The sequence below is a fragment of the Tupaia chinensis genome, unplaced genomic scaffold (genome assembly GCF_000334495.1).
Source record: "Tupaia chinensis unplaced genomic scaffold, TupChi_1.0 Scaffold000320_2, whole genome shotgun sequence".
NCBI lineage: Eukaryota > Metazoa > Chordata > Mammalia > Scandentia > Tupaiidae > Tupaia > Tupaia belangeri.
The window spans coordinates 2,167,102-2,176,850 of record NW_006159814.1 but is presented as its reverse complement, the minus strand read 5'-3'; positions in this window follow the sequence as shown (position 1 = coordinate 2,176,850).

The window sequence follows — 9,749 nt, the reverse complement described above, 5'->3', positions numbered from 1 at the left end:
CAAATACAGCTACTATTAATAGTTTGGTAAATTTCTTTTAGTTTTTTTTGGGAAGGCAGAGTCTCTGTACACATTTGCAATAATATTCACATATAATATTTTTTGTGCTTTTAAAATGTAAGAATTTTTCTCTTTTTTCAATAAGTTTTTCTTATGATCTTATTATAAAAATTTTGGAGCATATAGAAGACTTGAAGACATTGTAATGTGACCACCCATATTCTCATTGCTTAAATTCCTAGATACAGTTAACATTTTATTATAGCTGCTCTGTCACATATCTTGCTCCCTCTTATCCAACCATCAAGCCATTGTATTTTTAAAATACATTTCAAAGTAGGCACATAGATATCATTTTCCATTGCTATAATTCATGGAGTAAATTTTAAGTTTTATTGAAGTTTTTGCCATAGGGCACGTGTGTTTACCAGAGAGACAGAAAAAGGGAAAATGAGAAATCGCCAACTGAGGGGATAACCACCTCTCAATCCCTTCATCTCCCCTCCCCTCCTGGAATTTTAGGCATTCACACACACGTACCTGTTGTGATATTCAAGCTACCAGGTCTGGGACTTGAACTGTATTTGGTTATGTGGGAGTCCAGCACCTTAACCAACATGCCATCTGCTGGTCTCATGATTTTCTTTTAAATTATTCCTTGTGGTTAATTACTTACTTCTTCCTAGTTTTTACTATTTTGTATAAGACATCATAGAAAGAATACACTTCTTTTTTGAAAGAATTTTAAATATTATTTGTGTATTATCATTATTATTTGACCAGAGAAAGAGAGAGAGAGAGAAAGAGAAAGTGAAAAAGCAAGCCACCAGGTCAGGGACATGAACCGTGGTTGAGCATGTGGAAGTCCATTCCCTCAACTACCATGCTACCTCCAAGTCCCTGGAAGGATATACTTCTAAGATTTAATAGCAATTTCTGGCTATAGCAGAAGAGTAATACCGAAAAGATAGATTAGGGACTGTACTATGGAAGTCTTTGAATACCAGGAAAATCACATCAAATGTAGTATAAATAGCAGCATTCCTGGAATCAGATAGATAAAATACTTACCAGGTAACTGACACTGGAAAAAGTAGTAAAGCTCTCTAAAGCTTTTTCTTACCTGTTAAATGGGGAGAGTATTACTATTTATCTTACAGGGTAATCATAAGTATTAAATTACATGTATGCTAGTTAATAATGAATGGAAGAATTTACTATATGTACTTAAGAAAGAGATTTCTCAAAACAATGGTCTCATAACGAAATTCATTTTAAAAATGCATTGGAGGATGTAGAGAAGGGGAGAGATGTGATTAGATCTACGTTTTAGGTGGCTTAATCTTCTGCAATTAGGAGTGATGGGTAATAGTGCAGGTGGGTAAGTTATTAAGAGATTGATTTGTTTCTGTTTAACAAATAGTTACCAAGTATACATGAAACCCAAAACATTATGCTAGGTGCCTGGGACCATAAAGCAGAGTAGAACCTTGACAGTTACCACAAAGATTTGTAATTCAAGACCTAAAGCGATGATGTAAAATCAAGAGCTATGAAACCACGCAGTGTTCATCCATCTATCTATACATCCATCCAGTGAATACTTATTTTGCTCCTGCCCTATGCCAGTCACTGATCTAGATCTTAAAGAGATAGCATGAACCAAACAGACAAAAGCCCTTGCTTGTGCCTAGCACACATTCTAGGGGGGAGGCAGATAATATATACAAATAAGTGCATTAAAAAAATCAGATAGGTGAGTGTGGTGCAAGTTATCTCTAGTCTCAGCTACTCAGGAGACTAAGGCAGAAAGATCACAAGTTTGAGGTCAGCCAGGGTCACACAGAGAGAGACCCTGTCTCTAAATAATTAAATAAATATTGATGTAAAAGAATAAAGATGGGTGAAGTGATGATGAGAGGGCTGTTTTATATAGCATGGTTAGGGAAGTTCTCCATGACGAGGTGTCACCTAATCGGAGAATTGAAGAGTAATAAGAAGTAAACAAATGTATTCATGTTGGAACATTCATTTCACAAGCTAAGAGACATATGTGATTGAATGTATAAAAGAAATTAAAATAAAATTTAAAAAAAGAAAAAAGAAGTGAAGTGTGTTACTTCCTGAGTGAGTTAATTTTTCAGTCAACTAAAGAGGCAAGAGCAGGCTTGAAGGACCCCTATGGAGGGCAATGTAAATAGTTGGAGCTGAAGAGTGAAGAGCCAGTGGTAGGAAATCCAGCTGGAGAGTAGGCAGGGCTCAGGGAGGACCACTCAAGGCTTGGTGAGGAAATTGGCTTTTATACTCCCTAATCCAGGGAGCTACTGGGGCTTTGACATGGTAGTGAGGTGACATGCCTCAAATTTTAAAAAGTGATCCCCTTGACTATTTGTGGAGGATGGACTGCTGGGGATGGATGGTGCAGGGGCACCTTAGTGGAAACAAAGAGGTCATTGCAACAGTCCAGGTGGCTCAGAAAAGGGTTAGCAGTGTAGGGGTGAGAAGTGGTCCAACATAGCAGCTTATTAACACAGAGGCAAAATGTCTTTCTGGATTGAATGAGAGGAGTCACAGACGACTCCAGGTTTTGGTGTGGAATGACATGAGTGCCTTAGTTAACAATAAGCAAAGTGCTATGGCAGCACATGGGATAAGCAATTACTTATGACTGGGGTTTTCAAGAGTGTATAGATTTATTTACCCTCAAAGGGTAAACAGTTTTGTACTCCCTGAGCATGTGGGATACAAAATATAGGGAGGCCTTCACTCTTAAGGTCATGAAAATGTAGACCTGGCACCTGAGAGAAGTGAAGTGTCTCCTTACATTCTTCTCCTCAGGTGCCTTGCCTGCCTTACCCTGGTATTGGAAAGAGGCAAAAGAGCATTTAGGCCAAAAAATGGCATAAGCCAAAGCAGGTAACATGAAAGGGTAGCCTGCCATTCTCTGGACAAGAGAAGTTCAAGGTGTTGAGAAATCAGAGAAGCTCCAGGCTCTTTAGTTGCAAGGCAACCTTCCTGTCTTTCCTTGCTAATGCTGTCACTGACTCTCCTCATTTCCCCCGTAGGATACTGTAGAAACAAGCATGGTTTCGCAGATTCTATTTTCTTCAGAGGCCCGAAGGCTAACACGCTATTTTATGGAATTTACCATTAGTCAATAAAACTCTAGTAGTCTTAGAAAAGCTACAAAAGTTGAGGCCAGCAGATGGTGTTGCTAGACTCCCACATGGCTGACTGCAGTTCAAGTCCTGGACCCAGTGGCTTGAAACTCATGCCGGACGTGTGTGTGTGTGTGTGTATGTGCCCTAGATCCCAGGAGGAGAATAGAGGAGAAGAGATTGCAGAGTGGCCACCCCTCCTGGGGGTGTGTGGGGGGATGATTTCTCACTTCTCCTCTCACTGTCTCTGTCCCTCTGTCTGTCTCTTTCTCTCCCAGGTGAGTGCATAAGCCCTAAGGCAAAAATCTCAACAACAACAACAAAAAAAAAAAAAAAAAAAAAAAAAAAAGAAAAAAAAAAAAAAAAAAAAAAAAAAAAAAAAAAAGAAAAGAAAGAAAGAAAGAAAAGAAAAAGAAAAAAGAAAAAGAAAGGAAGAAAGAAAGAAAAGCTTCAAAAGTTAAGAAATTTCTTTTTTCTTGTAAGACAGAGTTTTGCTGTCATGTGGCTTCTACCTCAGCCTATCAGGTACCATGGTACCCAGCTGTTTTATAGGCAGAGTCTTGCTATATTGCCCAAGTGGCCTCTGGCTTTCAGTTCTCCTGCCTCAGCCTCCCCAAATCACTGGGGTTACTGGGACACACCACTGTGCCCAGTTTCTTAGAGTGAGATGGTCCTACTTTCTGAGATGGTCCTACTCATAAAGCCTCTTCAGAAACTTGCTTGCTAGAGTTGTTAACACGTACTTCACAAGGCGGGTTAAACAACAGAAATGCATTATCTCACTGTTCTCGGGGCTAGGAGTCTCCAGTCAAGGTGTCAGCACGCTTGTTTCCTTCTGAGGGCCAGTAGGGAAAATCTGTACCATGCCTTACTCCTGGCTTCTAGGATTATCAGGATTTTAGGCATGCTCACACATCGGGCCTGCTTTCCAAGCCACTGGGTCCAGGGCTCACTGTGGTCAGCCATGTGGGACCCAGTTCCCTTAGCCACTACAAGGTGGTTTCCTGAGAATTTTTGGTGTTCTTAGGCTTACATTAATAGTTGCATACCCTGATCTCTGCCTTTATCTTCACATGGTGTTCTTCCTGTGTGCTTGCATGAGTACAACTTTCCCTGTATTATAAAGACTCTAGTTGTTTCGTATTATGGCTACCCTACACCAGTATAACCTCATCCTCACTTACTTGATTATAACTAAAATCTAAAATGACCTTATTTCCAAAAAAAGGGTACATTCTTTTTTTTTTTTTTTTGAAGAGGTTTTTTTGTTATAGGGCGCGTGCGCTTGCCAGACAGACAGAGAGACATAGAGACAGAAAGCGAGAAATCACCTCCTAGGGGGGATGGCCATGCCATAATCCCTTCTCCTCCATTCTCCTCTCGGGATCCTGGGCACGCACGCACATGTGCCCAGCATGAGTTTTAAGCCACCGGGTCCGGGACGCAAACTGCAGTCGACTACATGGGAGCCCAGCAACATAGTCATTACGCTAACTGCTGGTCCCCAAATAAGGGTACATTCTGAGGTTAGGACTTCAACTTATGCATTTTTGAGGGAGGGACACAATTCAATTAATAACAACTTCCTTCTGTGATTTTTTTAATTCCTAAAAGTAGGTCATCAAATCTTCTCTCCTTAAAACATAAGCTTTAAGATCTCATCACTGTTGGGGCTAGCAGGTGGCATGGTGGTTAAAGGTGTTGGACTCCCACATGGCTGAATGTGGTTCGAGTCCCAGACCTGGCAGTTTGCTTTCTCACTCTCCCTCTCTCTGTCTCTCTGTATCTTTCTTTGGTCAAGTTCAAAAAAAAAAAAAATAGCAATAGATAAAGTTAAATAAAATGATTCTTAAAAATTTTTAAAAAAGAGATCTCATCACAGTAGACTATTAGCTTTTAATAAATGTCTGTATGTTTTTTTAAAGAAAGATTTTTGCTATAGGGTGCATGTGCTCACTGGAGAGACAGAGACAGAAAGTGAGAAATCACCCCCATTCCCCGGGTGGATAGCCACATCACAATCCCTTCTCCTCTGTTCTCCTCTTGGGATTTTGGGCACACACACACACACACACACACACACACACACAGGATGAGTTTTAAGCCACTGGGTACGGGACTCGACCTGTGGTCAACTAGGTGGGAGTCCAGTGATGTAACCATCACTTCATCTGCTGGCCCCTAAATGTTTGCATTTTTAATTATCTATTTCTTTTTTTAAAAAAGATTATTTATTTAAAATTGTATCTATTATCATTATTCTTCAATTTTGACCAGAGAGAGAGAAAGGGAGAGTGAGAAAGCAAGCCACCAAGTCTGGGACTTGAACCTGTGGTTGGCCATGTGGGAGTCCAGTGCTACCACCTGTTGGCCCCTAATTATCTATTTCTAATGATCTCCAAACTGAGTATGTATCTCACTGGGCATCCAGTTCATCTTAGAAGGATTCCCTCATATTCTGAATTTAAGAAAGAGTCAAACAAGTGAAAACATGTGAATGTCACTCTGAGAGTGGTTGAGCAAGAAAAAAATCAAAGAAATGAGGATATGAAAGTGGATAAAATGGTCAAGGAAACAAATGTAGAGAGAGACAAGATATAAGAGGAGTTATCAAAGAGACAGAAAAAAAAGGACAAGAAATAACCAAATATTGGAATATAAACCAAAGTAGGAGATGGTGTTAAAAGGGTGGGAATAGTAAAACGTTTTAAATACCGCCTTGAAGTAGAAAAGAAGGGCAACTGAGAAAAAAAAAAACTATTCAATTTAGCAATTAGAAGGATGCTGACTAAGGTCTTGTTAATTGATGATTTAGACATATCTAAAGGATTTAAAAAAATATTTGCCACAAGGTGCATGCACTCACTAGAGAGAGATGGAGAAACAGTGACGGAAAAAGCATCTCCCTCCCAGTGGGGCTTGGTCATGCTGCAAATCCCTTCTCCTTCATTCCTCTATCCCATCAGGACTTAGGGCACATGTGCACACATATCTGACAAATTCTTCAAACCACCAGGTCCAGGACTCCCTGTGGTCAGCCATGTGGGATCTAATCGCCTTAACTACTAGGCCCTGGGCTGGTTCAAGGATGTAAATATTATTTGAACATATGAAAAATCAATCGTAGAATTTTGAGTTTAGAATGGCAAGACAACAGAGAATCTAGGAGTAGATTTGTGTATGGAAAAGTGATAAGAGACAGAGGGGGAGTTCAGATCGGTGGGAGAAAATATGCTATTTATTAAATGGTGCTAAGATTATTATCCACATGGAAAAAATGAAATTAGAGTCCTACTTCATTTCATTTTCTTATTTACTTTAGCTAGAGGGTGTATGCACTTGTCAGAGACCAAGTGAGAGAGAAAAAGTGAGACAGCGCCCCTCAACAGGACATTCTCCTCCTTCTTCCCACCTTTTGGAACTTTTGGGCATGCATGTACCTGGAGTGTTTCTCAGCTGCCAGGTCTAGGATTTGAACTATGCAGGTGACCATGTATAGCCACCTTAATCATCATGCCACCAGCTGGCCCCCTCATATCATTCTTTTAGAAATTATTTTCAGGGACCAGCAGTTGGCATAATGGCTATGTCGCTGGACTCCCATGTAGTCAACTGCGGCTCAAGTCCCAGACCCGGTGGCTTAAACTCACACCGGGTGTGTGTGCATGTGTGTGTGTGTGCCCAAGATCCTGAGAGGAGAATGGAGGAGAAAGGACTGCGGCATGGCCATCCCTCCCAGGGAGTGAGTTCTCATTTTCTGTCTGTCTGTCTGTCTCTCTCTGTCTTTCTGGTGAGTGCATGCACCCTATAGCAAAAACCTCTCCAAAATAATAATAATAATAATAATAATAATAATAAATTTCAGCTGGAGTAAGAATTTAAATATGAAAATGAAAACTTTAAAACTTTTAGAAAATACAGAGGATTGTTTTGAACAATTTTGGAGCATGAGAAAATATAAACAAAAAATATACGTAAACTATGAGGGGCCAGTCAGTGGTGTGGCAGTAAAACGCAGTGCTTTCGGTCCAGAGGCCTCCCTGAATGTACTTCCTGAAACAGTCCATGCACGGACGTTCCCATGATCTACAGCTGGATCATGATATCGCAGTCTTGTCAGGGGCTCTGTCTTATGGAAGAAAAAAAAAGTAAATTAAAAATATATGTATAAACTAGGACTGGAAGAGATTGATAAGTATAGGAAATTCGAATTGAGAACGTCTTTCCCTCAAAGTCACTAAAAGAGAGTAAAAGACAGAATACAAAGTGAAAAAAGGTGGTTAGCAGGTGGCATGGTGGTTAAGGTATTGGACTCCCTTATGGTTGGCTGTGGCTCGACTCCTGGACCTGGAAGCTTGATTATCACTCCAGGCGCATGTGCGCGTGTGCCCAAAGTCCTAGGAGGAGAATAGAGGAGAAGGATTTGTGAAGTAGCCATACCCCGGGGGAGGGGGACAATTTCTCCCTTTCCCTCTTACTATCTCTGTCTCTCTCCAGGGAGAATACTTGTCTTATAGCAAAAACCTAAAAAATAACAGAAAAAGACAAAGAAAAAAGGTATTTTATATACATACCAACACACATACACACGCACACATTTATTTAAAGGAATTTGTGTATACAGTTATAGACACTAGCAAGCCTGAAATCCATAAGGCAGGCTAGCAGACTGGAAACTCAAGCAGGACCTGATGCTGGTGTCTTTTTATTTATTTTAAATTGCCAGAAAGTGCATGTGAGCATAGAGTGAGGGGGAGCAGAGAGCAGGGAATCATCCCCAGTGAGGTGTGCTATGTCACAATCCTTTTTCCTTCAATTCTCCATTCCATGAGGATTTGGGGCACATGTGCACATGGGCCTGAGGTGTTTTTCAAGTCTCAGCTGGCCTTGTGGAATGGGCTCCCTAAGCACAGCACTTAGCCACTGTGCTGCAAGGCCAAGCTGACGCTGCGAACCTGAGGCAACATTTCTTCATTAGGCAAATCTCGGTTTTGCCCTTAAGGCCTTTCAACAAATTAGATGAGCCCCCCCCTCCTCCCTGCACATTATCAAGGATGACCTTCTTTACTTAAAGTTATTATAGATCTTAACTACATCTGCAAAATACCTTTAGAGCAACACTTAAATCAGTGTGTGATGAACTAGTTGGGTATTATATCCTAGCCAAGCTGAGACATAAATGAATGATCACAGTCACAGTCCCAAATCACAAATTATGAAGCATTCTTGCCAAATGCTATGAAAGCTGGAAGCCGAGAGAGAGTGCTTAAGAATTCACTAGGCACCTTGGTACACCCTGGGGGAGTGTCAGAGACTGAGAACATACTCAGGATCTCTTTATCAGAGTGCAGTTGGTCTTAGTAAAAGCAGAGAATATTCCTATGGAAACCAAATTATATATCACAGAGTATCTCAGGGATGTGACAGAAGTTATGTAACCATAGCATTTTTTTAACATTAACAACCAACCTTTAGGCCAAGAAATACTGTCAGGGGTAAGATGGAAGGGGTGGAAGAAGCGATTATTAGAGCACAGGGAAAAGATGTAAAAGCTTTTCTGTGCATAACAGTGTCTTTCAGAACATCAGAAATTTAAAGGAGAAATGTCTATGGGAAAAGAATATATCAAACTTCCATTAATGACCAAAAAATATCCAAATCCTAGCTGGGACTACCTTGGTTTCCTTCCTTTCTTTCTTCCTTCTTTCCTTTCTTCCTCTGCTTCCTTTTTTACCTTTCCAAATCTCTCCATCTCATACTATTCTTCAGCAGTCAACTCTAAACAAAGGTAAGTAATTACAGTAAGAGAATATCAGCATGGAAAATAGGTATAAAAATGGGAAAATATGAGCCAGCTCCATAGCACAACAGTTAAGTGCTGAGAGGGAGTTGAATCCAACAAAGCTGTGTTTTGAATCCTGGCACTAGAGGGTTAAAACACACACCTGGTCCAGGATCTTGATGAATGAAGAAATGGAGGAGAAAAGGATTGTGGCATGACTAGGCACCAGTGGGGCGGGGGATGGGATTCTCTCTCTGTGTCCCTCTCCTCTCTCTTTCTTGTGCATGCATATGCATCCTCTGGCAAAAAATAAAATAATCGTTTGTTTTAATTTAATTACATGTATTTATTTATTGGTTCATTAATTCATTCATTCCCAGAGATCATGCATACTCACTAGAGAAAGAAAGAGAGAGAGAGAGAGAGAGAGAGAGAGAGAGAGAGAAAGCACCTTCCAATGGGGCATGGTCACATCACAATCTTTTTTCCTCTACTTTCCCATCCACTCAGAGATGTATGACATAGCTAATATACCTGAGGCTAAAATTTGAACTGCAGTTTGCCATAAAAGATTCCGCTCCTTTGGGGCTGGCAGGTAGCATGGTGGTTAAGGGTGCTGGACTCTCACATGGCTGACTTTGGTTCGAGTCCCAGACTTGGTGGCTTGCTTTTTCACTCCCCTTCCCTTCTTTCTGTCCCTCTCTGGTCAAATTAAAAAATAAAGACATAAAATTAAGTAAAATAGTTCTCTCTCTCTCTCTCTTTTTTTTTTTTTTTTTTTTTTTTTGAGAGGGGTTTTTGCTTTAGGG